At 45.5% G+C, this 27,991-nt stretch overlaps 1 long non-coding RNA gene across 1 annotated transcript in view; it reads left to right on the plus strand.

The window, feature by feature from the left end:
* LOC137642197 (uncharacterized) overlaps positions 1–27,991 on the plus strand; it is a 309,335-nt gene that overhangs the window by 15,975 nt on the left and 265,369 nt on the right. Inside the window, exon 2 of the long non-coding RNA XR_011044683.1 lies at positions 4,522–4,588. This is a non-coding gene — a long non-coding RNA (uncharacterized lncRNA). The remainder of the gene's footprint in view (positions 1–4,521; positions 4,589–27,991) is intronic.

Here is a 27,991-nt window from a genome sequence, read left to right on the forward strand (position 1 = left end):
TTTTGGGCTGCTGCGAAAAAGTGTGAGAATGGTTGGCAGTAGCCAAACGTGCGAGCAGGCTGTCACTTGCGACGGTGGCCTCCTGTTGTTAAGCTTTCCTTTTTATGTGATGCAGGTACGGGTGTGCAATTTTTGCTAGACACGGGTGCTTGCCGTTCTCTTCTGCCAAGACCACTCTCCAGTACACTACTTTCTCAGATAGAACCAAACACTTCAAGCCAAGGGGCTTGGATCTCTTCGACCATGTCTATATGAGTCTTGTTTTGAGGAGGCACTGTAGGGCACTTGCCAGTTTCTTCTTTGGCATATTCCTCGTCCATCAGTAAGGCATTTTTTGCCTGTCAATTGACACCTAGTCTACACGGCCATGAACCAAGATGTGATAGGCTTTGGCTGAATGGCTGATTATTCTATACAGCCCTTGATATGGTCGTGTTAGGGGGAGGGACGGTATCATTTGTCACATAGACGTGGTTGCAGGGATCCAGGCCATTTGGCTTGAAGTGTTTGGTTCTTTCCGAGAAAGTTATCAGGCAAGGCGTGAACTTTTCTGTGATTTCTCCAAGTCTTGGGATGGGGGTTCTGCGGCGTCTGAGGGGAAGAATTCTCCGTACGGTTAATGCCTCACTGTAGACCTTCTCTGCAGGGGTACTTCACCATTAGGATTTAGGGCAGTTCGGAGGCCTCTGAAGATCCATAGCAGTTGTGACCTTTAATTTTCATTCTTGCAGTTCGCCATTAGAGGGGCTTCCAGCGAGCAATGGATTCTTTCCACCTTGCCATTGGCCCCTGAGTTGTATGCAGTCATGCTGTGGAGCAACGTTCCCATTAGGTGGGCCAGGGTGGCGCACACTTCGGACCGGAAAGCAGGGCCACGGTCGGTGGTGATATCATTGGGAAGTCTGATGAGGCTAATTCCACTTGATTGCAGGGCTTCTGCACATGCACTGTTCCCGGCTTCTGTCGTTGGTGTTATCTTGGGCCATCTTGTGGACTGGTCGATGATTGTCAGGATGTATCTGACATCTTGTGACTCTTGAAGAGTACCCACAATGGCGACATGGATGTGTCCAAATTACTGCCCGAGTTGTGGAAAATTCCACCTAGCCTGATTGCATATACCTGCTGATCTTGCTTATTTGGCAGCCATCACACGTCCCGTCCCACTCTCGTACGTCCTTCCTAACCCTGTACGACACAAACTTTCCATCATCAACCGCGCCTTCTTATGTCTCAATGGATGCGACAGTCGGTTTATCACCTCAAACACCCGTTTCCTTCAGGAGGTGGAGCCAGAGGAGCATTGTGCAGGTCCCAATACTGTGCTGTAGGCCATTTTTTCAAGATTGGTGGCCTGATCTCGTGCAAGGTCTTAGTAATCCACCCCCAAGTGGAGTTGATCTCAATTCTTGATAAGGCATTGGCCACAGGATTCTTCTAGCCAAGGATGCAGTTGATGGTGTAGTCAAACTCAGCGATGGTTGCTAGATGACGTTGTTGTCTGACTGAGCGTGCGAACCTTGCCTTTGTAAATGTGTAACACAGCAGCTGATGGTCCGTCATGATGGCGAAGTAGGTACATGAAGTACCATACGGCTTGGTAGACGGCTAGCATCTCCTGGTCAGTGCTGCAGAGGGTCTTTGGTGTCTTGAATTTGCAACTCAAGAAAACAAGTGGTTGAGGAAAACCATTTATGACCTGCTCCAACATAGCCCCACAGGCGAGATTGCTGGCGCCAGGGGTAAGCCTTATGGCCTCTCTGGGTCCTGGGAGACCAGCTTTGTGGCCTTAACAAAAGTGGCCTTTGTTCGTTCAAAGGCCTGTTGCTGAAGTTTCTCCCACCTCGGTTTCTTTGGCTTTCCCTTCAGGACATTGTTTACGGGCAACACGATGCGGTTAACGTCTGGTATGAACTGGCGGTGGTAACTCACCATGGCAGTGAATTCCTGCAGGGATCTGACTGTTGTTGGCATAAGGAAGTCCTTCATGGAATCCACCTTTGAGGCCATGGGGTGAACACTAGTAGTGGAGATCTCGTGTCACAGGAAGTCTACCTACTCAGTTCTGAATAGGCATTTGTCGAAACAGACGACCAATCCGTTTCCTTGGAGGCATTTTAAGACCGTCTGGACATGGTTCCTGTGTTCTTCCAGAGATTTGGAGAAGATCAGGATGTCATTCACATAACGGCTGTAGAAAGGTAGGTCCTGTAAGGATGCTGTCCATCAGGCTTTGAAAGGTAGCCCCAATGTTTCTAAGGCCAAAGGTGAAATAGGAGAACGTGTATGTCCTGAACAGCATGATGATGGGAGTCTTAGCAATATCGTCATGGTGAACAGGCACCTGAAAATAAGACTTTAATAAGCCCATTTTCCTGAAGATCTTTGCCCCATGAAGGGCCCCAGTAAGGTCATGCATGTTTGATGGAGCGGTTAATGGTCCTGTATTTTTTCAAGGTTCTGTCTGAAATAATCTCACAAGGCCTCCAGGTACCGCTAGATTTCTATGGAATCGGTTCCTGCAGATCCCCATCCGGTCCATGTCGTCAAATGCACGTTTGGCGTCCTGGAGTTTCTGGGGGTAGCAAACATCTAAACTTGGCATGTGTTGACAGCCCCATGGAGATGTGGTGGTAGATCCTGTTTTTGGTTGGGAATCTAGTCATTTGGAGTAGTTCTGGCATTAAGACTTCTTGGAATTCTTGTAGGAAGGTGGCATATCAGTATGGAGTGAGGGAGCATACAGCAAGTATGCCCGCTCCAGTGGCGAGCAGTCGGGAACGGCACATTCCCAGTTCCAGCAAACTTTTCTATGCCATATCCCTTAGCAAGTTAGCTCCTAGTAGGGACACATTTACGTCTGTGATGATGAAGGTCCAGGTGTAAAAGCGGCCCATGACAGAGATCTTGAGAGCCCTGGTGCTGTAACAGTGGACAGAGCGTCCATTCGTGGTCACCAGAGTGACCATGGTGTCATTAGGGCAGTCATGATCTTCTCTCTATAGCGGGAACATTGACTGCATAGCTGTGATGTCCATGGATGTAATACCCTACTGGTTGGGATTTCGTAGAGTTCATGGCCACATCTGATGATGTAGCTAGTAGGTATCCTAGTTTTTTTTAAAAGGTTCAAGGGATCTACACTTCATGGCCTCCTCCTCGAATGGCTGATGGTAGAAATTCTAGGCTGGGTTTTACTACTACTGCTACTGCAGGGCTGCTTCCTCCGATGGACTGTGTCCATCTTGTCGAAGGCAGGACAGCGTTTCTTGAGGCCCTGGAGGCCTAGTGAAATTTCTAGGACCTGTTTACCAGGACATTGTATGGTTCCATTAGAGGGTTTCTGAAGGTGATGCTGCTGTAGTGAGTCCATTAATGGCATAGTCAAAACTGCAAAGTTACCTTCCATTCCAAGCTGCTGTAGTGAGTCCATTAATGGCATGGCCAAAACTGCAAAGTTACCTTCCATTCCGAAAGGATACCAGTTGTGAGGAAAAGGAACGACAGAACTGAATACTGATTAGTTTATTACTTGAGTGAGTGATCTACATAAAGTGTGTGGACATCGGTGTAGCACCTCTGGTCGAGAAGCCAATTGATGCATGCACTGGGTCAGATTTGACGTACGGTTATGTTTCTAACAAATATATAAATCTAATCTCAAAACATTAAACAGACAGTGTACATGATTAATATATCAGCAAGAAGGCCAGAGAATTCTGCACAAGATAATAGATATAAAGATCCTACAGTAGCTATTTTAATTGACCATGAAAATATTGTGAAACTGTCTTTATAAGTTTATTATAATTTGCAGAACATGTGCATTAATCCAAAGTCCGAGATAATGCTTTCAAACGGGCTAATCTAGACTAACGCTACTTCGAGAGGGTCATATTCTACTATTGTAGTTGCAAACTAGTACCTATAGAAATGAAAAACACACTATATGCAGGAAAAAATAGAAAAAACATCTTTTCAGACCAATTCGTATATGATAATAGTAAAATATGACTCTTAACAAACCCAAGACATTAGTACAGCATACTACCTGACACGTTCTCTACTCTTCTTAGTTTAGTCTTGGCACAGGTCCTATTTCGGAATATGTCTTTCATATCTTCTTTTAGTTATATTAACAATATTGTGTATACATTATTTACACAGCCTAACCTTACCTGGCCATATGTCAATGTGTAACATCTTAAGATTATTCATAGTCTAATGGGAATATAAGCAGTGGGGTGGCTAATAACAATGATAGATATTGCATATACGTATTGAATTTTCTATTAATCCACGTCCTGTGTAAAGGAAGACTGGCCTCTGCTTATGAGATAATAAATGGACAATTAGTAGCCTAGCCTACATTAGTATAAGCTAGAATATAGGTAGCTTAATCATCAAATAGGATTTAATACATTTAGGCTATAGGGAAAATTATAAGATGAATAATAGTAGACCAATTATTGTTCTATTGTTATAGCACCATGTAATGCTGAAAAATAATTTTGTTTTCAGATTTTGCTGTGCAAGGTTATGTCATTGACACCTATAGAAACCAGCGCAGTGTTGATGGAAATACCAGGTTAGTAATATGCTGTATTTTCTAATATCCAATCCTTGTTCAGTAGTATAGCTGTTAAATACCAAGTCCATCATAAGAAAATCTTTCCAAGTAGGATTTAGCATAATTTGAGTTACCAAATTTTGAGTACTATTAGAATTTTTGGGCTCAAGCCATGTCATCCTGATGGAAGGTTCCTATTGGTAGCTTTCTAAGGGATATTTGGCTACAGTGATATTTCCAGAGAATTGACCTTTATGTCTCCAGAATTCTAACTCCTGGCGCGAATATCCTTAAAATTTCTCTTAAGGATATCGCATAATATCAGGGGACGGCGTTGGAGCATGTGATGCCCTTCTTACAATCTCCAATGCTGTACAGAAATCCCTTGATTGTGGTCAGGAAGTTCGTATGATTGGCCTTGATTTTAGTGCTGCTTTTGACCGTGCTAATCATGAGGCCCTTGTTTTCAAACTCAAACACTTGGGAGTGGGTGGGTCATTTCTTAGCATTATTTTTGGGCTCAGGCCATGTCGTCCTGATGGAAGGGTCCTTCAGTAGCTTCCTAGGGTATATTTGACTACAGTGGATATTCCCAGAGAATTAAACTAAAGGTCTCCAGAATTCTAATTTCTGGCGCGAATATCCTTAAAGTTGCCTTTAAGGATATCGCATAATAACAGGGGACATATTCTTGACACGCCACATAGCTATCTGCACCCCACATAGCGTTTACGCTTCGAGGGGGAAGAAGTGGCAAGATAAGGGAGGAGCCGTTACAAAGTTTTCCTCCTCCGTTACTGTTATGGGCATTCGGATGACGTCATACCCGTCGCCATCTTGGATGACGTAGTATCCGCCCGCCATCTTCATTCCTTTCGCTGTAGCGTCACAACCAGGTGTTTTTTCCCAGTTCTTTCGCTATATCGGATATCATGTCGCAATCTTCAGCTTCTTCTACCTCTGGAAAGTAGAGTATTCACCTCTTATATCGTATAAATGCAGCTCTAGCCGTAAAGTAATGTTTTTCTCGAAATAAGTAGGGATTTGCTTCTGTGGCAGAGCTCTTGCCTAGATTGGAGGCGCCTCGGCACTGTCGTTCACAACGCATGCTTTATTTAGTTAGCCAGAACGACCTTCCCGGTTTTATAGCTTCTATCTTATTAGCTATTTAGTCTACATTGCTAGGCATTGGTTATATTATGCCGTTAGTACTCCTTAGTTTCGGCGTATGGATAGCCGAATTATTGTTCCTAGGCCCCCTAGCCTAGATGCCTTAGGTTACTTTCATGCATGATATAATAAGTGTTCCTGGTGTTGTTTAACTTAAATGAAGATATTAGGCAAATTATACGTATAAGATACAGTATTTGGATTGGATATGATTTCCTCTTCCATGATCGTATACCAAGAGTTTCGATGAATCAGGTAGTCGATCTCTAGGCTAGTAGCCTAATGGCTTTAGTATACTTTCACACATATCCCCGGTTACCTTTATGTATAAGGTAATCTCTTCCTCCCTCTGCGGGTAACCCACGGTTACAATCCTAGCCGTTCCTGCCTTGAATTGTCATTCGGGTAAGGTTAGGCTAGGGTGTTTCTGTCCCTTTCCAAACCATGGCTGATGAGTTTGAGTTTGGGCCAGAACCTCAGAGTACCTGTTGTGTGCCTCCAGCTACCCCATAGAATGAATGTATTCTCCTTTTGGACATGGTTGGTAGGCATAGGGGGCCTTGCCCCCCTAGACTGCACTTGAAGGGGTCTGAGATCCCCTTCGCCCTGTAATCTAGCGACTAGTCCTGTGTTTGGAGATTTTGGGGCTAAAGGATATGAATATCCTTTGGCCTAGATTAGGCAAGCATGGGGATTCTGTTTCTTTATAGTTTAGGACGGCTTGATGATGCCAGTCCCTTTACTACACTAGCCCTCCCTAGGCTAGAGAATGTACTCTCCCTACACCTGGGATGACGTTATTACCGAAACAGAGTTCCCTTGCTGTCTAACGAGGATGGCTCACACCAGCTCCTCACCCTCCCCTCACAGGACCCTTTTCCCCTACCCCTCTCTGTCCTTTGTGCCATCACACCCCTGTCCGCTGTCCTACAATTCCACCTAGTGCCGCTGGGTTGTAGGGCCAGCCCGGTCTTTCGCCTATTGGGTCTAACCGTTCAGCTTCCCTCTTGCATATGTCGCTATGGGATTGCTGTTTCGGCAAGCCTAACTGCCGGCAGAGACCCCCCTCGTTACTTCAGAGTGTTCTTCGGTCCTCCCTTGGACTGCCATCCGCTGCCCCTGTCCGTCTGTTACCGGCATGGCTGCGGATGGATGGAAGCCTGATCACTAACATGCTCTCCCCTTCATCTCCCTTTACTCGTTGCTTTCTCTCTCTCTATGGGCTAGTACTGTCAACTACATCAACTGCTGACCACCAGCCTTGCCGGCAGAAGGCAGGCAGGGTTGGTGGTCTGCCAACCATTAGCTCACTGTCACCATTGACTGCCACCGGCAGTGTATGCTTAAGCCACTACTCAGTCACATTGTATGATGGCTGGGCTTGTGTGCCTTCAGCCGGTAGCCCGCCGACTGCCAGCATACTGCCGGGAGTTCGAAGGGTCGCCGGCAATTCGGCAGACCGCCGGCGATACAGAAGGCTTCTACACTACCCAGCCACATTGAATGACGGCTGGGGCGGCGTGCCTTCTGCCGGCGACATGCCGGCGGGCTGCTAACTATTTAAACACTGAATTACTGTGCCAGTTGAGCTATCCTGAGTACTAGCCTTGCCGGCGGCATGCCGGTAATGTCTATTGTATGGGAATATACAATAGCCAGTACATCTGTAGTATTGCTCTATACTTCAGACAGAAAACTATAGTATATATTTATACAGTAGATATTTTTCCAACTTACTCTGTGCGTCCATGCGCAGTCCCTTGTTGAGACCTACCTGAATTGGGGGACTGACTTCCCCCCTTTTTTCTATGCTGATTGTTCATCAGCCCCTCCAATTCTCATTATTAACTTCTTGGAAGTGTGTGTTGTTTTCACTATTCTCCCCTTACGGGTTAAGATCTTCCATTGGACCTCTTACAAAGCCGTCCTAAGATTAATAATGAGAAAGGTCACAGCAATTGGCTGGGCAGGATTCACAATTATGTGTCTTTCCTAATTCATTTCCAGCTTACCTATCCTAAGCTTACACTAAGAAAGGATTGAATATTATAATAAATAATATGATTTTAAGTCCACTGTGATAGACTTCAATATACTTATATTCTTTTCCTATCTTTACAGGAGGAGTATGTCCCGTGTGAGAGTGCGTTTTGCAGCATACGTCGCAGGGACTTCTATGGACATCTGGGGTGCCAGACACACTCCTATTGCTCCATTACAAAGGGGTCTCTCAAGTATTGGGACCCAAAGGCGTTCACCACGTGCAAAGACCTGTTACGTGAGGGATTTAAGTCTTCCCAGTCTGCGGAGTCAAGGGATACCGCTCGGGAGAAACTACGCAAGTAGGTGTGTGGTTTCCAGAAGAACGCCACGGGGCCTTATCTTCCCAACGAGCGCATGAGAGCCATGCTTTTCCCTAGGGCATCTGCGGATGCCGTAATCCCTCAGCCTCGCCCTGAGATCCCATGCATCCAGCTGACGATTGATTCGGATGTCTCGGATGCAATGAAAGACATCCACATTGAGGATGACAGGATGTCGGAGGGGTCAGAGGACACCGAGAAGGACCTTTTGGCCGATGGCCAAGAAGAGGAGTCTACTGTGGCTCCAGAATCGGAAGAGGAGGATGTGGCATCCCTCTCAGTGCCGTCGACTCCTGCCCCGGAACCGGTACCTTCTACTTCGTCCACTCCCCTATCTACGAAGTCGGACGATACCATGGCTGCCATTCAGGCCATGATGGCGAGCTTCGACGAGAAGATCAAGCAGAGGGATGCGGAGTTCAAGAAGGAGCTTCTCCGCCTGTCGCTTCAACGAGGGTCTCAGTAGAGACTCAACGTGAAGGAACTTCCCTCCTGCCCAGAGATCAACCCATGGAAGCATGTCGAGTACATGCCTATCACCAATGGGAAGATAGTCATCTCGGACAATCTGGGCGCCATCCCCATCGAAGATGTGGAATTTTGGCCAAACTTCGATTCCTACTCAGACTGCTTTGTTCGTCTCAAGACGGAACCTGCTTCCAAGGAAGAAACGGAGCCTAAGGAGGTCATTGTCTTTGACTACTCCAAGGTTCAGGCGCTGTTCGCCGGCTGCCTGAAGGAAAGGGGCTACACCAACTCCAAGGTGCCAGCCCTAAGCAAGAAGCACCCATCCTTTCTTGCTCCCAATACTATGGTTTTTCCCTTCGCGGAAAAATCCTTCAAGGCAGTACTGAAGGCAGTGGAAGCGGGGAAGCCTTACCCTACCCTTGAGGAGTGTAGGCCCCTCTCCCTAGCTCTGCCACATGATGATAAAGACTGGAAGGACATCCAGTTGACTTTCTCAGTTGAGAAGTTGGAGGCTGACATCGCTGGACGCCAGTTCAGCGAGAACCTCCCCAAGCTACCCGATTTTCTACTCCGTAGAGAACAGGATACAAAGGAGAGACTGGCTGCTTCTCTCTCTCTCCAGGTGTCCATGGAGACAATGGCCGGGGAACAGAAGACCCCGGACATGTTTATGGTCCTAGCCAAGACTCACTTGGCAACTCTGACAAAGGACTTTTACAGCTTTGTCAGGGCACGACGGGCGTGCAGGTAGTTCGTGTTCGCGTCTGTGACCGTAAAGCACGAACCTAGGAAGTTGATTTCTTTCAACATATGGGGAAAGGATCTCTTCCCCTCTGACTTGGTCAAGGAGATCGTCGACAAGGCCACCCCGGAGAATAGGAACCTTCTCTAGAAGTGGGGTATGTCGGCAAAGAGGAAGTCTTCTCCGGATGAGGGTCCCCAGCCTAAGAAGACATCCAAGAGACCAAGGCTGCCACCTCGCCCAGCAAAGCGACAACTTCCCGTGACCGCAACGGCACAGCTAGTGGCGCAAGCCCAACCCACCTTCCAACTGGTGCCCCAGCAAGTGGTGACTCAGTCACCAGCCTTTACTCCTGCTTACAAGAGGCAGTCTAATACCATTCGTGCTATGGGCAGAGGTTCATGGAGAGACTCCTAGACGTCCCTCCAGAGGGAGAGGAGGTAGGGGGGCAAGCGGTAGAGGAGGCAAGTCCTCCGGAAACAAGAAGCAATGAGTTGCCTCCGGTAGGAGGAAGACTCCGTCTCCTCCGGGATCGTTGGACCTTCGATCCCTGGGCCCACAGCATTTTCAAGAATGGACTAGGCTGGAGCTGGAAGACATCACCACCAGCATTTCCGCAATTCTTCCAACACTCCACCATTGTTCTGGAAGAATATGTCTGAGATCTTGAACAAAAGGGTGATCAAGAGAGCAAAGTCCATCAAATTTCAGGGAAGGCTGTTCTGTGTTCCCAAGAAAGACGAACTCAAAGTCATCCTGGACTTGTTCCCTCTCAACAAGTTCATCGAGAACACGAAGTTCAAGATGCTAACCCTTCAGCACATAAGGCCCCTATTGCCCAGAAAGGCATACGCAGTCTCCATAGACATGGCGGACGCCTATTGGCACATCCCGATGAATTGCCAAATCTACTCCTACCTAGGATTCAGGCTTCAAAAAAGAAAGTACACTTTCAGAGCCATGCCCTTCGGGCTCAACATAGCCCCAAGGGTCTTCACGAAGCTTGCAGAGACTATCGTTCAACAACTATGCCTACAGGGCATCCAGGTAATGGCCTACCTGGACGATTGGCTGGTGTGGGCAGCATCGGAAATGGAATGCCTGCAAGCATCCAAGAAAGTGTTCCAATTCCTGGAACATCTAGGATTCAAGATCAACACCAAAAAGTCTTGACTATCTCTGGCTCAAAAGTTCCAATGGTTAGGCATACATTGGGACCTACAGTCACATCGTCTCTTCATTCCGTTAAAGAAGAGGAGGGAAATAGCGAGGTGTGTCAAGAGACTCCTCCAATCCAAATGGATTTCAAGACGTCAACAGGAGCGTGTGCTCGGCTCCCTCCAGTTCGCTTCGGTGACAGACCCAGTGCTGAAAGCACAGCTAAAAGATGCATCAGGAGTCTGGAGAAGATACGCATCAAACGCTCGAAAAGATCTGAGAAGACCACTCCCATCTCGGCTTCCATCACTCTTCAAGCCATGGTCGGACGCCAGCAAGTTCAAGAGGTCACTGCCTCTACAACTTCCTCCACCCTTGGTTACCATCCACACGGATGCATTGCTGGAAGGATGGGGGGGGGGGGGGGTCACTCCAATCAACGCAAGACTCAAGGAACTTGGTCCTCCCTGTTCGATGTTTCACATCAACATCTTGGAGGCCATGGCAGTCTTCCTCACATTGAAGAGATTGTCTCCTCGTCCCTCAGCCCATGTGCAACTGACTTTGGACAGCGATGTGGTGGTCAGATGTCTGAATTGTCAAGGCTCACCATCACCTCAACTCAACCAAGTGATATTAGCCATCCTCCGTCTAGCAGAGAAGAAGAGATGGCACTTATCAGCAGTTCACCTTCAAGGGTTCCGCAATGTGACAGCGGACGCTTTATCCAGGATAGCTCCGATAGAGTCAGAATGGTCCCTAGACGCAGAATCATTCTCCTTCATCTTACAACAAGTCCCGGAACTGTAGATTGACCTCTTCGCAATGAGCGACAACAAGAAACTTCCTCGATACGTGGCCCCGTACGAGGACCCTCGTGCGAAAGCAGTGGACGCCATGTCCCTGGACTGGAACAGATGGACCAGGATTTACCTGTTCCCTCCGCCCAACCTTCTGCTCAAGGTCCTCACCAAGATAAGATCCTTTCAAGGAACGGCAGCCCTAGTGGCTCCCAAGTGGCCCCGGAGCAACTGGTTTCCCCTGATACTGGAATTACAACCAAAGCTGATTCCACTGCCGGACCCAGTTCTGTCTCAGCAAGTTCAGAAATTGACTGTCTGCTTCATCACAGAAAACCAGAGCCCTTCATCTCATGATTTTCTCTCCCTTGCTTGTAAAGAAAAGGTTTGGAGTCTCGAAGAAAAGCCTAGACTTCTTGGAGGAATACAAGTCGAAATCTACCAGAAGGCAATACGATTCATCTTGGTAGAAATGGGTAACCTTGGTCAAGGCAAAGAATCCGAAGGAAATCTCGATGGATTTCTTTATCCACCTTCATGAACAAGGTTTAGTAGCCAACACGATCACTACGTGTAAATCTGCCCTGACAAGACCCTTGCTGTATGCCTTCAAAATAGACTTGTCTAACGAAATCTTTAATAAGGAGCCGAAGGCCTGTGCTAGACTTAGACCAGCGGCCCCTCCGAGACCCATTTCTTGGTCTCTTGACAAAGTGCTACATTTGCCTCAGGCTTGGACAATGAGACTTGCCCTCTGAAAGATTTGACCCAGAAAGTTATTTTCTTGTTGGCTTTAGCCTCGGGGGCTAGAGTTAGTGAAATTATGGCATTATCTAGGGAAGAGGGCCACATCCGGTTTGCTGACACGGGTGAGCTCACCCTCTTTCCTGATCCAACGTTTCTCACCAAGAACGAGTTACCCACAAAAAGATGGGATCCCTGGAGAATCTGCCCTCTGAAGGAAGATGTCTCTTTGTGTCCAGTGGAGAGTCTAAAGGTATCTTCGCAGAACTTCAGACTTCGGGGGAGGACAGCTCTTTAAAGGAGAAACATCGGGGTCAAACCTGTCACTTAAACAACTACGGGCGAAGATCACCTACTTTCTTCGTGGAGCGGATCCTGACAGTACACCTGCAGAGAAAGTTTACGGCGAGACGCTGACCGTGCCCAGGGAATTTTTCCCCACAGACAACACCAACCAAGATACGCCAATCTCAAGACTCTGTGAGATCACTGGAATGTTTCGCCATGCCTCAAAGCTTTCTGGGACAGGATCAAGCACTTCAGGCCAAAGGGTCTGGACACCAGCAGCCATATCTTCATCAGGAATGATGCACAAGATCTCCCTTGACGTGATCGCACTGAGGACCATACCGCGTCGTAGAGTGTACACTCATGATCTACGGCCAAGAAGATTAGGTTACCATCGACAGGCTAAATCACACATTTTTGACAGTGGACGACAAAGCCATTGAAGCCAGAAGCAGCCATCCCAGAGTACCACCCCAAAACAAGCCACCATCCACTTGGCACCGCTGGAATTGGCAATGGGCAATAGAATCCCTCAGGGACCCTGGCCGGGGAGACATCTTGTCAAACAACACGGCGGACGAATCATCGACTAATGACACCCCCCAACCACAAGTCTCAAGAACTCTGGGGTGCCTTTGCCCTCCTTGAAGATACCCAGATTGAAGGGCTCAAAATTATCAACAACAATTATTGTAAATAATCCTTGTCTGTTGGGGAATATTGTAAAGATATTATCTTTCTGGATTCAGCCCCGCCAAACCATTGTTATATATGTATCATTTCCAATCTGTACTTGCTTTGGGATATTTGTATATATCTGTGTATGTAGAATTTTCTGGCCTTTCCATCGATGGATATATGATGTTTGTCAAATATTTGTTGCTTTGCAATCCCCTTGTAAAAATGTAAAAGAAACTCTAATCGCTGGTCAGATTTTACCTTTGTGCATGCAGAGGTTGCTGCCCCAACTCAGGCACTCCTTTGTCATTTCAGCTCTCAGTGGGCTCTCATTTGTGCCCTCACACCATGCCTTCTGAAAATCTTGGGAAAGAAATTAATTCGTGACTATGCATGGATATATGAACAAAAAGTAATTATTTTGTTTTATTATGTTTCCAAATTCTTCTGTAACAGTTAGCAGTTTGTAGATAGTTTAAACATATTCTAATGGTTTTCTCACAGGCAATGTTTTGAAACTTATCGTTACAAATAGACGTGGTCCTTGGTAAAGTGAATTAAATGGGAGGGTATATTTTGTTCATCAAGCATTTTTGATGTTTTTATTGGTATGTATTGTATAGGTGGGGTCTACGGTGTTTTAAAAATAATTATTTTCTAAAAAGTTTCTTAACTTTTTGATATTGTAGAGTTCAAAACCATATAGGCAAAGTACAGTTCTAAGCACTTATATATGATACAGGTTCTTAATCCACATGTATGGGTGTTTTTTGGGCTCAGCCATATCGTCCTGATGGAAGGTTCCTTTAGGCAGCTTTGTAAGGGATATTTGGCTACAGTGATACTTCCAAAGAATTGACCACAGGTCTCCAGAACTCTAACTCCTGGCGCGAGTATCCTTAATATAACTTTTAAGGATATCGCATAATATCAGGTGACGTATTTCTTGATATGACTCATAGCAATCTTCACCACGAATAGAGTATTCGCTTTGAGGGGGAAGAGTGGTGAAATTGAAGGGGAGCCGTTATCAAGGTTACCCGGTGGATCCCCTCCCAGTACAACCACGGCATACTATTCCTTTTGAAGTAGCGAATTAATCATGGTGTTTCTCCCACTCGCTCTCAGTGTTGTTACTTTTCATAAGGATTATTACAATGCAATCTTCAGCATCTTCATCCTCTGGAAAGTTGAGTATTTAATCTTTCCTGTGTATAATTTTTGGTTCCCTTCTCTCAGTTAAATTAGCATAATTTAATGTGTTTATTAGAGCAGAGCCAGCACCGGAGGCGGCCATTTTGGACCGCTGTCGTACGCCATAAATGCTTTACTGTATTAGTTAGTAGTACAACGGACCCGGTATTTAGCTATAATGAAATTCCAGCTATTTAGGCAAATTATATTAGTGAAGATAAGATTCACACATGTAATATTTCCTCTTCTGATAAAACTTTTCGATCGTATACGATAGGGCCTCGGTGGTATTAGCGTAGCCGAGATCCCGACTTGAGTTAGGCTAGCCTAACGCGTTTTAGTATACTTTAGTAAAGTTATCCCCGTTTATCCTCTCGTATCGTTTTATTAATTCAATCAGAGATATAAATATCTCCTAGAATTACTGTCATAATTCTCTTTTAGATAAACTAGGATAAACCCTTCCTTCCTCCTGAGTGCCGCCAGCCCAGGTGGCAACCCTATCTTTCATCTTGCCATAGAGTAGTGTACTCTGGCTTGACTGAGATAGTGTTTCTGTCCATCCTCTTTGCCGGTGAGCATCCCGGCTTTGAAATACGACAGTAACTCAGGGTATTCGGTCTTGTTGCCGGCAATGCTACCGATGGGGATTAGTCATTCCCCTGCCGGTTACACCGTTGCCAGCATAGGAAGCCCGGCTTCCCTAGTCCAGAACTGAAAGTGGTATTACAATTGGCGCCACCTTTTACCCTTATGGACTTATATCCGGTATTGTCTCAGGCTAAGGAATCTTTATTACTCTTCCACCCATGAAGGCACCGGCATAGGAAACTACGTTTCCTTGATTTGCAGCCGAAAGCAGGAGGGATACCTGCCGCCTTCTTTCCATACAAAATATAAGACCCTTTCCCTTCCCCCTTCTGTCCTTTAGTGACGGCCTAGCCATCACGATCCCTGTGGCCGGTATTCTACAGTCACCCTGCTTGCCGGGCTGATTACAATGCCAGCCGGGCTCCTACAAAGGCGGTTCGGTTGCCGCTTCGACCTTCTCCCTAACGGAAGTAATGCTCCGGGAAAGGTTGAGCCGGCCCTGACGGCTGCCGGTGGGAGACCCACTACAACGTTGAGTATTCTTCAGTCCTCCCTTGGACTGCCATCCACAAACCTTGTAACCAGCATTGCAGCCGGAATCAGATAGTGTGGCTGAATGGAAGCAATAGTTAATACATTCTCTCCCCTTCCATTTGAATCCTCATTCTGGAAAGAAGGCAGTAGAGGCAGTATTCCCTACAACCCTAATTATTGTACTAAACTATGATAAACGGATTTTTGGGTGAAAGAGCCATGTCGTCCTGATGGAAGTTCCTTCATTAGTAGCTTCCTAAGTTATATGTGACTACAGTGATATATCCCAGAGAATTTACCGAAGGTATCCAGAATTCTAACTCCTGGAGCGAGTATCCCTTAAATTTCTCCAAGGGATATCGCGTAAGGACATATCTTGACACATCTCATAGCTATTTACACCCCAAATAGCCTTTCACTTCGAGAGGGAAAGTGGCAAGAAAATAAGAGTCGTTCAAGAGGTAAAAATACTCGACTCTCCTAATGTACTGTAAATAGTTCGGCCATCCGCCACCGCACGGCGCCACCAAACCATTCTTTCGTTTGTAGCTTTGCTGACCAGTATTCCCTGTGTTATCATCTCGCTATTTTCGAAGCTTTTTCTGCTTTATTATGGATTCCCCAGCTTCATCAGCTTCTGGAAAGTTAAGTAATATCTTTGCATTGTGTAAATGTAAGCTCTTGCCAGTTTTGGTTTTCGATTGATATCGTAATTAACGTAACAAGAGCTGTTGCCGGCCGGATGGCGTCATGACGCGTTCGTTCTTTTGTTCATTTAGTTAGCAAGAACGATATTCCTGGCATCCTTGCTTTAATAACTTTAGCATTTAGTATTTTAGCTAGGGAATTTTATATTATGTCATTGTTGTCGTGAATTTGGCTAAAATTTTGAGCCTCACGAGTGCTAGGCTTCTAGCCTAGGCACTTTCACACCTCATGTATGATATAACCTTCCTGGTATAGTTGTATTGAAGCTCAGGCAATATCTTATACAATTAAGATATTACTATTTCCTTTCCTCTTCCATAATAGTATACCAGTTACGTAGAACGTTTCTCTAAGCTCTCTAGCTCAATAGCTTTAGTATACTTTATATGTCTCCATTACTCTTGTATTGTCTTTAGGGGTAAGATAGATATCATTGCTCCTTTAAGTCAATACTATCTCTATGAGATATAAGAGTAATTCCCTTTCCCTCTGATTAGCCTAGGCTATCCTCAGTTAATTTACTGTAACCTATGGTTGGGTAAATTTTCGGGGGCGTTTCGTTTCCCTCTCCTTTTCTCTGAGCTGGCAACTGAGTAGCTTGTCAGCATTAAGTTTGGAGTTGGGGACGGGACATCAGAGTAAGTCTGTGTTAGGCATCTGGCTACCTGGATTTATACCGGCAACTGTGTAGCTTGTTGGTATTCCAGTAGGGCTAGTTGCTGTTCAGGAGGCTTGCCTCCCTAGATCTTGTTGAGGTTATTGTTTCACAATTTCCTCTTTATGGTCTAGCAGACAGTCCTGTATTGGGGGTTCTTAACGGGAGGATAGGTTTCTTCCCTGTTTTGATCCCTGGTACGAGATTCTGTTCTCATGAGTTCGTTTTCGGACGTTCTCTCATTGCCTAACCCAACCTGGGGAATTGACTTCCCCTAGTTGAGGCTTTTTTGAGGACAGAATCCTTTAGGTTAAGTAATGCCTTAGGGTATTGCTTTACTTATGGACTATTCACCCCTTCCCCGCTGTCTCTTTCATGTTGAATGGCCCAACACCCTTATGGCCGTGGTTCTACATAGGCTCTTCTGGACGTCTGTAGACCTGGCATGAGTTTTTCTGTCAGTGCCTGGTTAGGTTACTGACAGATAACCTCATATCTTTGAGTGTTCCTTAGAGTCCTCCCTTGGACTGCCTTCCATATTCCTGGAGATGGGATATGGTTGAGTGGAAGCCCGAATTGATTTCCCTCTTCCACTGGTACACTTTTTCAGGATGTAGACGACATAGCTGATTCTTTGCCGTCTCCTATCCTTACCTTTCTCTCTTAATGTCTATCATGGGCTATAGTCGGCAGTTAATTATGCCGATGATTTGGATTGGTTAGGCTAACAGTTCGCTGTAATCTCTTATCTCGGACATCGTTGATCGATGGCCGTTGGTGAGTTTGATAGGCCTACCTGCCGTCAACTGAGTAGCTTGTCGGCAGTTGGCCAATGCCTTCCACCCTTAGTGTTAATTTAATAGCCAGCATTGGTCGGCAGGCCCGGCAGATGCCGGCCTACTGGCATATGCTGATATGCCCATCATGCCGACAATGTCGGCAGTTCGACACTATATTCATATTTTATTTCGGTAGCTGCCGGCAGGCTCGGTAGACACCTGCCTGCCGGAATTTACCAACTGGCCCTACATGCCGACGATGTCAGCGGGGCCGGCAGTGTCGGCGGGGCCGGCAGTGTCGGCGGGGCCGGCAGTGTCGGCGGGGCCGGCAGTGTCGGCGGGGCCGGCAGTGTCGGCGGGGCCGGCAGTGTCGGCGGGGCCGGCAGTGTCGGCGGGGCCGGCGGGGCCGGCAGTGTCGGCGGGGCCGGCGGGGCCGGCAGTGTCGGCGGGGCCGGCAGTGTCGGCGGGGCCGGCAGTGTCGGCGGGGCCGGCAGTGTCGGCGGGGCCGGCAGTGTCGGCGGCATGCTGCTGCCGGCAACTGCTGTATCCAGAAAAATATGGTAAAATTTTTCCAACCTACAAGTGGTTCTTGAGCAGCCATTTGCGAGACCATCATAGAGAGATGATTCTCTCTTATTTTAATGGTTATGTCCATTAAATTTATCCACTGTATTGAACATTCTAAGAGGATGTGTCACTATATATCTTGGATATTCCCTCTGTTATTTAATTCCTTGTGAATTTCATGGTTCAATACGGGAAGGGGTCATAGCAAATGGCTGGACAGGAAACACGTGGGTGTCTTTCCTACTATAGCTTACCCTATCCAAGCTAAATATGATAAATGTATTATGTTGAAATTTGAGAATTTCAAAGAAAACTCATTTGCTTTTCTTTACAGGAGGAGCATCCCGAGTGCGGGAACAACTTTTGTAGGGTCCGCAGCAAGGACTTCTACGGACATGGCGTGTGTAGGTCTCACGCCCGCTGTTCTGTCACCAAAGGGGCCCTCAAGTACTGGGACCCAGAGGTATGTATTGTGTGTGACAAGTTGGTTAAGGAGGCTTTTGATGATCAAAAGTCTGCGGAGTCTAGGGAAGCAGCTAGGATTACGCTGCGGAAATGGGTTAGAGGTTTTCAAAAGAATACCTCGGGCCCATACCTTCCTAATGCTAGGATGAAGGACTGTCTCTTCCCCGGAGCTTGTGACGATTCCGTCATTCCCCAGACCAAACCTTCGATCCCCTTCAGCACGACATGGCCTAAGCCCAAAAATGCGGTAGTCCTTCTCTCCATTCGTTTTCTCTCTCTGTTGGCTAGTGCCCCAGGTAGTAGCCTAGCCTGGTAGTATAGCGGTAGAACTACAGTGTAAGATTATACAGTAGCCAGTATTCCTGCAGTATAGCAATACACCAGTTAGAAAACTACAGTATATAACATACAGTAGTATGATTTTCCAAAACACTCTGTGTATCCTTTCACAGTCCATTGTTGAGACCACTAAGCAAATGTTGAGGTGAAGCATTCCTTCAACATTCTGATGTATCCTAGATCATTGGAACACCAATAATTGCCCTGCAGAATTAATATTTCACTTGTAGTGGAGTTAGTGTTAGTATACACTGACTTCAGCTCTAAGTACTAGAGCTTTTCCACCCTGTAATTTCCCTAATAAGGAAATTAAATACATTAATATTGAGGGAGGTCACAGCAATTACTTGGACAGGAAACAGATATGTGTCTTTCCTATTTCCTTTCTAGCTTACTATACTAAGCTATAATTATAATAGTAACAATTACTATTTAATGCATGTGAATATATTTATCAGTGTGATAAATTACCCCATACTCATTTCACTCTTACTTTCCTTACAGAAGGAGGCTAAGGTGAAATGCGTGGTCATGTATTGCAACCACAAAAGCAGGGACTTTTGTGGCCACAAGATGTGCAGGTCTCATGCCCCCTGCTCCATCGTAACTGAAACCGTGGGGTATTGGGATCCGAAGGGTTGCACCGTCTGCTCGGCCTTGATGTCCGATGGTTTCAGTGATCCCAAGACGGCGGAGTCGAGGGATACTGCAGGGGAAATGCTTCGAAGGTGGGTAAGAGGGTTCCAGAAGAACTCTCCGGGACCTTACCTGCCAAACGAAGCGATGAGAAGCCTTCTGTTCCCTAAGGCCACATCGGACGTGGTTGTGCCTCAGGCACAGGTCAAGCCTCCCTTCATACAATTCACGATAGAGGCTGACATTAACAAGGCTCTAGAAGGCATGGACATCCATCAGGAAAGGATGTCAGAGGTGTCCTTAGACACTGAAAAGAATCTTCTTCAAGAGGATTCTGAAGAAGAGGTGGCCCAGCCACCCGAGGAAGAAGAAGGATCCATATTAACCTGTGCCGTCAACCTCTTCGGCCCCAACCCCTCAACCGGACCCGCTGTTATCCAAGGGTGAAGCGCTCATGGCGCAGATCCAATTGATGATGGAAACAATGCACAAGGAACAGCAAGAGATGAAGAGAGAAATCAGGGAAGCACACCGTTCGGCCGCTTTCAGTGGCTCCCACAAGCATGTCAAAGTCACTGACTTATCCCAGTGCTCCGAAACCAACCCCTGGAGGTATGCAGAGTTCATGCCCATGATAAATGGGAAACTACATTTCTGAGAAGATAAGGGCCATACTCCTCGACGATCTCCAATTCTTCGTGAGATTGAAGAATGAACCTGCATCTAAAGAAGAGACGGAACCTAAGGAGGTCATGGTCTTTGATCATGACAAGGCGCAGGCTCTCTTGACGAGTAGCCTCAAGAAAGCAGGCCATAGAAATTCCAAGGTTTCTGCTTTGAGCAAGAGGCACCCTACTTTCCTTACTCCTTCCTCCAGAGCTTTTCCCTTTTCGGTTAAAGCTCTCCACTACGTGTTAAAGGCAGTTGATGTGGGCAAACCATGCCTTACGCTAGAGGAATGTAAACTATTGTCTCTAGCCCTGCCTACTGTCAAGAAGGATTAGAACAAGGTCCATCTAACCTTCTCAGTCTCGAAACTGGATCCAGATATAGCAGGACAGCAGCTGTTGGATCATCTTCTGTGAAGGGAACAAGAGACAAAAGAGAGACTAGCCGCCTCTCTGTCTCTCCAGAACTGTATGGAGATGTGCACAGGCATCTCGAGTACCCCAGATATGTACACGTTCCTAGCCAAGATGCACATGGCTACCCTTGTAAAGGACATGTACGCTTTCGTGAAGGCCAGGAGGGTCTGTAGAGAGCAGTGTTTTCCAATGAAACGGTCAAGCACGAGCCCAGGAAGTTGATTACTACATGTATCAGGGGCAAGGACCTCTTCCCCATCGAAACAGTCCAAGAGGTAGTTGCTAAAGCTGCCACGGAGAATAGGAACCTTCTCCAAAAGTGGGGCATGTCTTCCAAGTGGAAATCATCCTCTGACGCTGGTCCCCAACCCAAGAACAGGAAGACAAAGAAGCCACGCGTGCATCATAGACCTGCACAGCATCCCACGGTTACCATGACCACAGTCCCCCAAATGGTTGCCCAGCCGCATACCACATTCCAAATGGTGCCCCAGCAGTTAGTAGCTCAGTTACCAGCCTTTAACCCAGTCTTTGAGAGGCACACCACTACCTTTTGCCATAAAGGTAGAGGATCTAGAAGAGGCTCCTCAAGAAACCTCTCAAGGGGTAGAGGAGCACGTGGTCAGGGTAACAAATCCTCCGGATCATCTAAACAATGAGATGCTGCAGGTAAGAGGAAGACTCTTCCACTTTAAGGATCGTTGGACCTTCGATCCTTGGACCCATAGCCTAATAAAGAATGGACTAGGGTGGAAATGGAACTAAACTCCACCTTCCTTTCCTCAATTCTTCCAACACTCCACCCCCTTATTGGAAGAATATACCTTAGAACTCTTGAACAGAAAGGTCATAAGGAAAGCAAAGTCCATCAAATTCCAGTGAAGGCTGTTCCCAAGAAAGACTCGGAGAAACTCAGTCATTCTAGACTTGTCTCCACTCAACAAGTTCATCGAGAACAAGAAATTCCGGATGTTAACCTTACAACACATAAGGACCCTGTTACTGAAAGGGGCGTACACAGTCTCAATAGACCTGGCAGATGCATATTGGCACCTACCAGTCAGCCGCCCCCTCTCCTCCTACCTAGGATTCAAGGTACAGAAGACAAAGTATGTCTTCACAACCATGCCCTTTGGACTAAACATAGCCCCAAGGATATTCACAAAACTTGCGGACACAGTCGTACAACAGCTACGCTTAGAAGGCATTCAGGTAGCAGCATACCTGAACGACTGGCTGGTGTGGGCAGCATCCAAGACTGCTTGTCTGCAGGCAGCCACGAAGGTGATCCAGTTCCTGGACCATCTGGGCTTCAAGATCAACTACAAGAAGTCTTGCCTCTCTCCAGCTCAAGAGTCTCAATGGTTAGGAGTCCATTGGAACTTGCAGTCACACCGCCTCTCCATTCCACCGAAGAAGAGGAGAGAGATTGCGGGTTCTGTCAAGAGACTACTGAAATCCAACAAGATTTTAAGACGCCAACTGGAAAGAGTACTGGGCTCTCTCCATTTCGCAGCAGTAACAGACCCAGTGCTGAAAGTACAACTGAAAGATGCATCAGGAGTCTGGAGAAGATACACATCAAACGCTCGAAGAGATCAACAGAGATTGACACCGACCTTACTGCGATCGCTTCTGAGGCCGTGGTCAAAGGTCAAGAGCCTAGCAAGGACAATTCCCTCACAACTACCTTAACCGTCAGTAGTCATCCACACAGATGCCTCGCCGGAAGGGTGTGGAGGCCATTCCCATCAAAGGAAAGTACAAGGGAATTGGTCACACCAGTTCAAGACCTTTTCCATCAACATTTTGGAAGCCATAGCAGTCTTCCTAATGTTGAAGAAACTATCCCCTCACAGATCAGCCCACATCAAGTTGGTCTTGGACAGCGAGGTGATAGTGAAATGTCTGAACCGACAAGGCTCAAGATCGCCCTACAGCAATCACGTGATGTTGGCCATCTTTCGCTTGGCAAGAAAGAAAAGATGGCACTTATCAGGAGTTCACCTACAAGGGTTCCGTAATGTGACCGGGGACGCTCTATCCAGGCAGAAACTGATAGTCAGAATGGTCCCTAGACGCAGACTTATTCTCCCTCATCTTGAAAAAAGTCCCGGAACTGCAGATCGACCTCTTTGCAACGAGCGACAACAAGAAACTACCTCGATATATGGCCCCATACGAGGACCTTCGTGCAGAAGCGACGGATGCTATGTCCCTCGATTGGAACAGATGGAATCATATCTATCTGTTTCCTCCAACAATCTCCTGCTGAAGATCCTCAACAAGCTGAGATCCTTCAAGGGAACAGCAGCAGTAGTGGCCCCCAAATGGCCCAAGAGCAATTGGTTCCCTCTAGTGATAGAACTGAAGCTGAGGCTGTTTCCTCTACCAAATCCAGTTCTATCCCAACTGGTTCAGAAGTCGACTGTCTACGCTTCATCACAGAGAACCCAAAACCTACATCTCAATGATTTTCTCGCCTTAACATCCAAGAAAAGGTTTGGGATCTCAAGAGAGAACATCGACTTTATAGAAGAATACAAGTCAAAGTCAACTAGAAGACAATATGAATCGTCTTGGAAGAAGTGGGTCTCCTTTGTCAAAGCAAACAGACTGGCAGAAATCTCGATAGACTTCTGCCTTTCCTTTTTGATCCACCTTCATGAGCAAGGCCTGGCTTCCACCATGATAACTACGTGTAAGTCAGCTTTGATTAGACCTCATCTCTACACCTTCCAGGTGGACCTGTCGAACGAAATCTTCAATAAGATTCCGAAAGCATGCGCTAGACTTAAACCAGCAACCCCTCCAAAGCCCATATTATGGTCCTTGGACAAAGTCTTGCACTACACTTCGAACTTGAACAACGAAGATTGTACCCTAAAGGATCTAACACAGAAAGTGATATTCTTATTCACTATTGCCTCGGGGGCTAGAATTAGTTAAATAGTGGTCCTATCCAGAAACGAGGGCCATATTCAGTTCACAGAAGAGAGAGAACTAAATTTCTTTCCCGATCCTACCTTTCTCGCCAAAAATGAGCTGCCCACCAAAAGGTGGGGTCCTTGGAGAATCTGTCCTCTGAAGGAAGATGTCTCTCTATGTCCAGTAGAGTGTCTTAAGGTCTGTCTTCGAAGAACTTCAGACTTCAAGGAAGGACAGCTCTTCCTAGGCGAAACCTCAGGATCTCACTTATCCCTAAAACAACTGATGGCAAAACTCACCTACTTTATTCGCAGAGCGGATCCTGACAGTACACCAGCAGGTAATGATCCTAGAAAAGTTGCTTCCTCGCTGAACTTCTTTCAGCATATGGACTTTGATAGACTCCGCTCATATACTGGGTGGAAATCTTCTAGAGTCTTCTATAAACATTACGCGAAGCAAGTGCATGAAATAAAATACTTTGTGGTGGCGGCAGGTAGTGTTATAAAACCTGTTATCTAGTGCTGCGATGGACAGTGAACTGTTTGGGACTTGACAGTACACGGGCAGGGCATGTAGTAGGATACGGTTCGATTGTTTTTTTCGTAATTTGTACCACGCATTTTTACCGTACCGTAATTTCGTACAGTACCTAAAAATTCATACCGTAACGTACTAGTACGATATTTTATCGTACCGTAATTTCGTACTGTTTCCGTACCTACTTTTTTTTTTTACATTGCAGTTCATATAGACATAACATGGCGCTTTTACTACTCCTACTACTACTACTACTACTACTACTACTACTACTACTTCTACTACCACTTCCACTTCAAGAAGATTGCTGTTATGTAATACATTAATGATATAATACAATTTTATTTTGCTAAGGTTACAAAAGGAAAATGTTCAGTTATACAGTATTAGGCATCCATACAGTTCTATGTGTTACAGCGTAATAGCATTACAGTGTCAACAATATCCTCTTTTAGACCTAGTCTTAAATCATTAAGAATATAGTGCAACCCAGATAATGTGCGCTCTATGCTCGCTTGAGTAACAGGCAGAGCAACTGCTACTTCAGCAAGATTTTTTAGTGCACTTTCTTGTTGATAATGCCACCACTGGAAAATACTAATTTTTACTGATACGTGAAGCTTTGGCGAACATTTTTATATGCTCAGCCACTTCACTCTCTTTGCTTGCGGTGTCAGTTGTTCTGCATACATCACTGACTCAACACCAACAAACTTTCGGTGCCGACCCATTGTGAGATTCTATAAGACAAAAAAAATTACATATTAGATTTAAAAACAAAGAAAAATGTGCTCATGGCTTGCACACGAAAAAATCTCTCTCTCTCTCTCTCTCTCTCTCTCTCTCTCTCTCTCTCTCTCTTCTCTCTCTCTCTCTCTCTCTCTCTCTCTCTCTCTTAACGAGAGAATGCCTTGATGAAGTCATTGGGCTTCAGCACAGCATATCATTCCCGTGCTGAAGGCTTGTGACGGGCAAGAGGGCTCTCGAACTGGGGAATTTCTTTTCCTCAGTTTTGACTCTAAATTTCTCTCATTCTTTTTCTATTACCTCTTATTGCTTATTCCTCCTTCATAATTATCAGCTGTCTCCAACCTTGCTGTCAAAACTCTCTTACCCATTTCACTGTCCAGGATTTTTAGAGGGGACATTGTATCCATGATCGGTTTTTATTTCAAAATCAATTGTGGGAGCTGTGGTGGTCTTGCCAACTGCCCGAAAATGTTTGGACACCTAGGAGTGTCAGTATTCCCATACTGGCATGCGGAACTATCTCTTAGGAAATTTGGCCTTCGGATTCCAGGGGTTGGCGATTTTATAGAGATAGGACTCTCGGCATTCTGTCCGGTTTGCCTGCCACTATGATTAGAGTGGGGATGATTGTATTCTTGAAATGCTCTCAGTCCCATCAAGCGGGTTTGGCATACACTTGAGCCACTCTAATCATAGTGGTACCATCCCTTTGTGGTAGGGTAGGGAGTGGACATTTGGTAAGCAGCTTTCACAGGTGTCATTGGTGGAGAAATTAATTCCAGGAAAGGCTAACGGTGTCGTCTTTGAAATTTCAGACAGTCTTAATTTTTTTCTCCCTTAAACTATATTTTTTTCCATTGTTTTTTTTTTCATTGTTATTATGACCCCTTCCCACCCCCTGAAAAAATAATTAATGAGTAAACTTAATATTCCCGTACCCCTGGATCAAATGGCGAACCCCAGACACCGTTGACGACTTCTGCTTGTTTAAATAGGGAAAGCTCTGTTGACAACCTCGGAAATAAAAAGGATTCCTCCAACAATACTTCTTTGACCAGTGTTGTTCAAGACAATTTATCGGCACTGGTGGAAAATGATGCTTGTAATAACCGTAATACTTTACTCTCTGGTTCTGGCTCATTACCAGATCCAACAAAAAATCTGAAAATTCTCCACTTAAAAAACATACCAATTGGTTGTAGCTATGACATAATTCATGAAGCCTTCTGTAGATTTGGAGCAATCAAAGAAATTTTAATGGAGCTTAATGGTAGTAAAGGCTTTTGGGAAGCTTGGGTATCATTTTCAAGTTTTGAGATTGCTTTAGAAGCAAATAAAAATTTAGAGAGCATAAAAATTGACAATTGTTTGATTTCTGGGGCTTTATGTGATAAAGCACCAAGACACCTAGAGGTATATAAACCAGAAGAATGGATGGAAAAAGAAATAGAGCATAGACTTCCAGAAGTAAGAACCCCCAAGCCCCCAACATGGATAATTGCATCTGGAAAGATAGATAATTATAACTATTATAAGATTAGTAAATTTATACAAAAAAAAGTTGGTTTAATTAAAAGTAAGGATATTAGTAGATACGGTAAGCAATCTGTTTTGATTAATGCAAAATCAGATACTCAAGCTCACATGCTTTGTGGCATGAAGATTGCAGAAATTGATCCTATTAAGGATATTAAACCACATATGAGCTTCAGCTATGGTAAAGGAGTAGTTTTTGATAAAGATCTATATGAATTCTCAGAACCAGAAATTCTGGACATGTGCCCTGCTAATGTTTGGAAAGTAAGTAAGATCCCTCAAACAAGCATGGTAGTTTTAACATTTGAAACCCCTGTTATACCAGATCATATAATTATTGAGAATGAAAGAGTACGTGTTCGAGAATATAAACCTAGGCCTTTACAATGCTTTAATTGTTTCAAGTACGGTCACCCTTCCCGGTACTGCAATAATACGAAGATCTGTATTAACTGTTCTTTGTTAGAACATGGCCAATGCAACAGAGATACAACCTGTGCATACTGTAAAGATAATCATAAACCAAATGATAAAAGATGTAGAGAATACAAGAATGAAGAAGCTGCAATCTTGAAAGCAAATGCTGAACATATAAGTGTAGGTTATGCAAAGCATTTACTCAATCGGCAACTTAATTTTGCTCGCGCGGTTAAGATGCCAACAAAAGATTATAATCCACTACCCCTTACTACCACAGGGGGACCAGTGGCAGCACCTGGCCCGTCAGGTGCATCTCCCTTAGTGGTAGTAGCCCAGCCATCTGGGTCAAGTGCTCAGGCTATAAAAGCCAGAGCACAAACCTCCAAAGAGGTCAATATGGTGTCCAACACACCAAAAGTATTGTCACCGATAGGAGCATCTCACCTAGAGGTAGTAGCCCAGCCTTCTGGGTTAAGTGCTCGAACTGTTGAAGTTCTAGCACAATCCTCCAAGGAAGCCAATGTGGTTTCCACCACCTTAAATGTATTGTCTCAGGCAGAATCTCTACCTGATTTGATGGAGATTGGAAAACAAGATCTTCCAAAGAGGAAAAGGTCCCCATCATCCTCACCTTCATCTAAGTCAGGTAAGTGCCCTACTGCTCATGATCCTAATGTTGACTCTTATAAAGATCCTAGAAAGAAAGAAAAGAAGAGTGGTGGCCTAGTAAAGCCTTCCATCTCCAGGCCTTACATGGCTTCATCTGAAAAGTCCCAAAAGACAAATGAGACAAAGAAAAATAATAACAAAAGATAATGTCTATCATCCAGTGGAATTGCAGAGGTCTAAGTACTAGCATTGAGCAAATAAAAACTTTAACCAGGGACTCAGACACGAAGGTAATTTGCCTACAGGAAACCAAGATCAGTGACAAACCATTTAATCCTGGACTCAATTATCATTTTTGTAGATCCCCTCCTTTGCAAGCTGCAAGAGCTCAAGGTGGTACAGGTTTTATTATTCACAAATCTGTAAAATTTGAAACAATCCCACCCAATACACCACTACAGGCATGTGCAGTTAGAACTCATATCGGGAAAAAAATTACTTTATGCTCGCTATATATTGAACCATCCTTAGAACTTTTCCTCTTAGATCATGCTGGTAATCCAAGAAGGCTTAGACTTTCTGACCTCCAAGACTTGATCAATCAGCTTCTTGCCCCTTTTATTTTAATGGGTGATTTTAATGCAAAGCATACTTTATGGGGTGGAAATGTGTGC

This window comes from Palaemon carinicauda, chromosome 6 (assembly GCF_036898095.1).
Source record: "Palaemon carinicauda isolate YSFRI2023 chromosome 6, ASM3689809v2, whole genome shotgun sequence".
NCBI classification, from domain to species: Eukaryota; Metazoa; Arthropoda; class Malacostraca; order Decapoda; family Palaemonidae; genus Palaemon; species Palaemon carinicauda.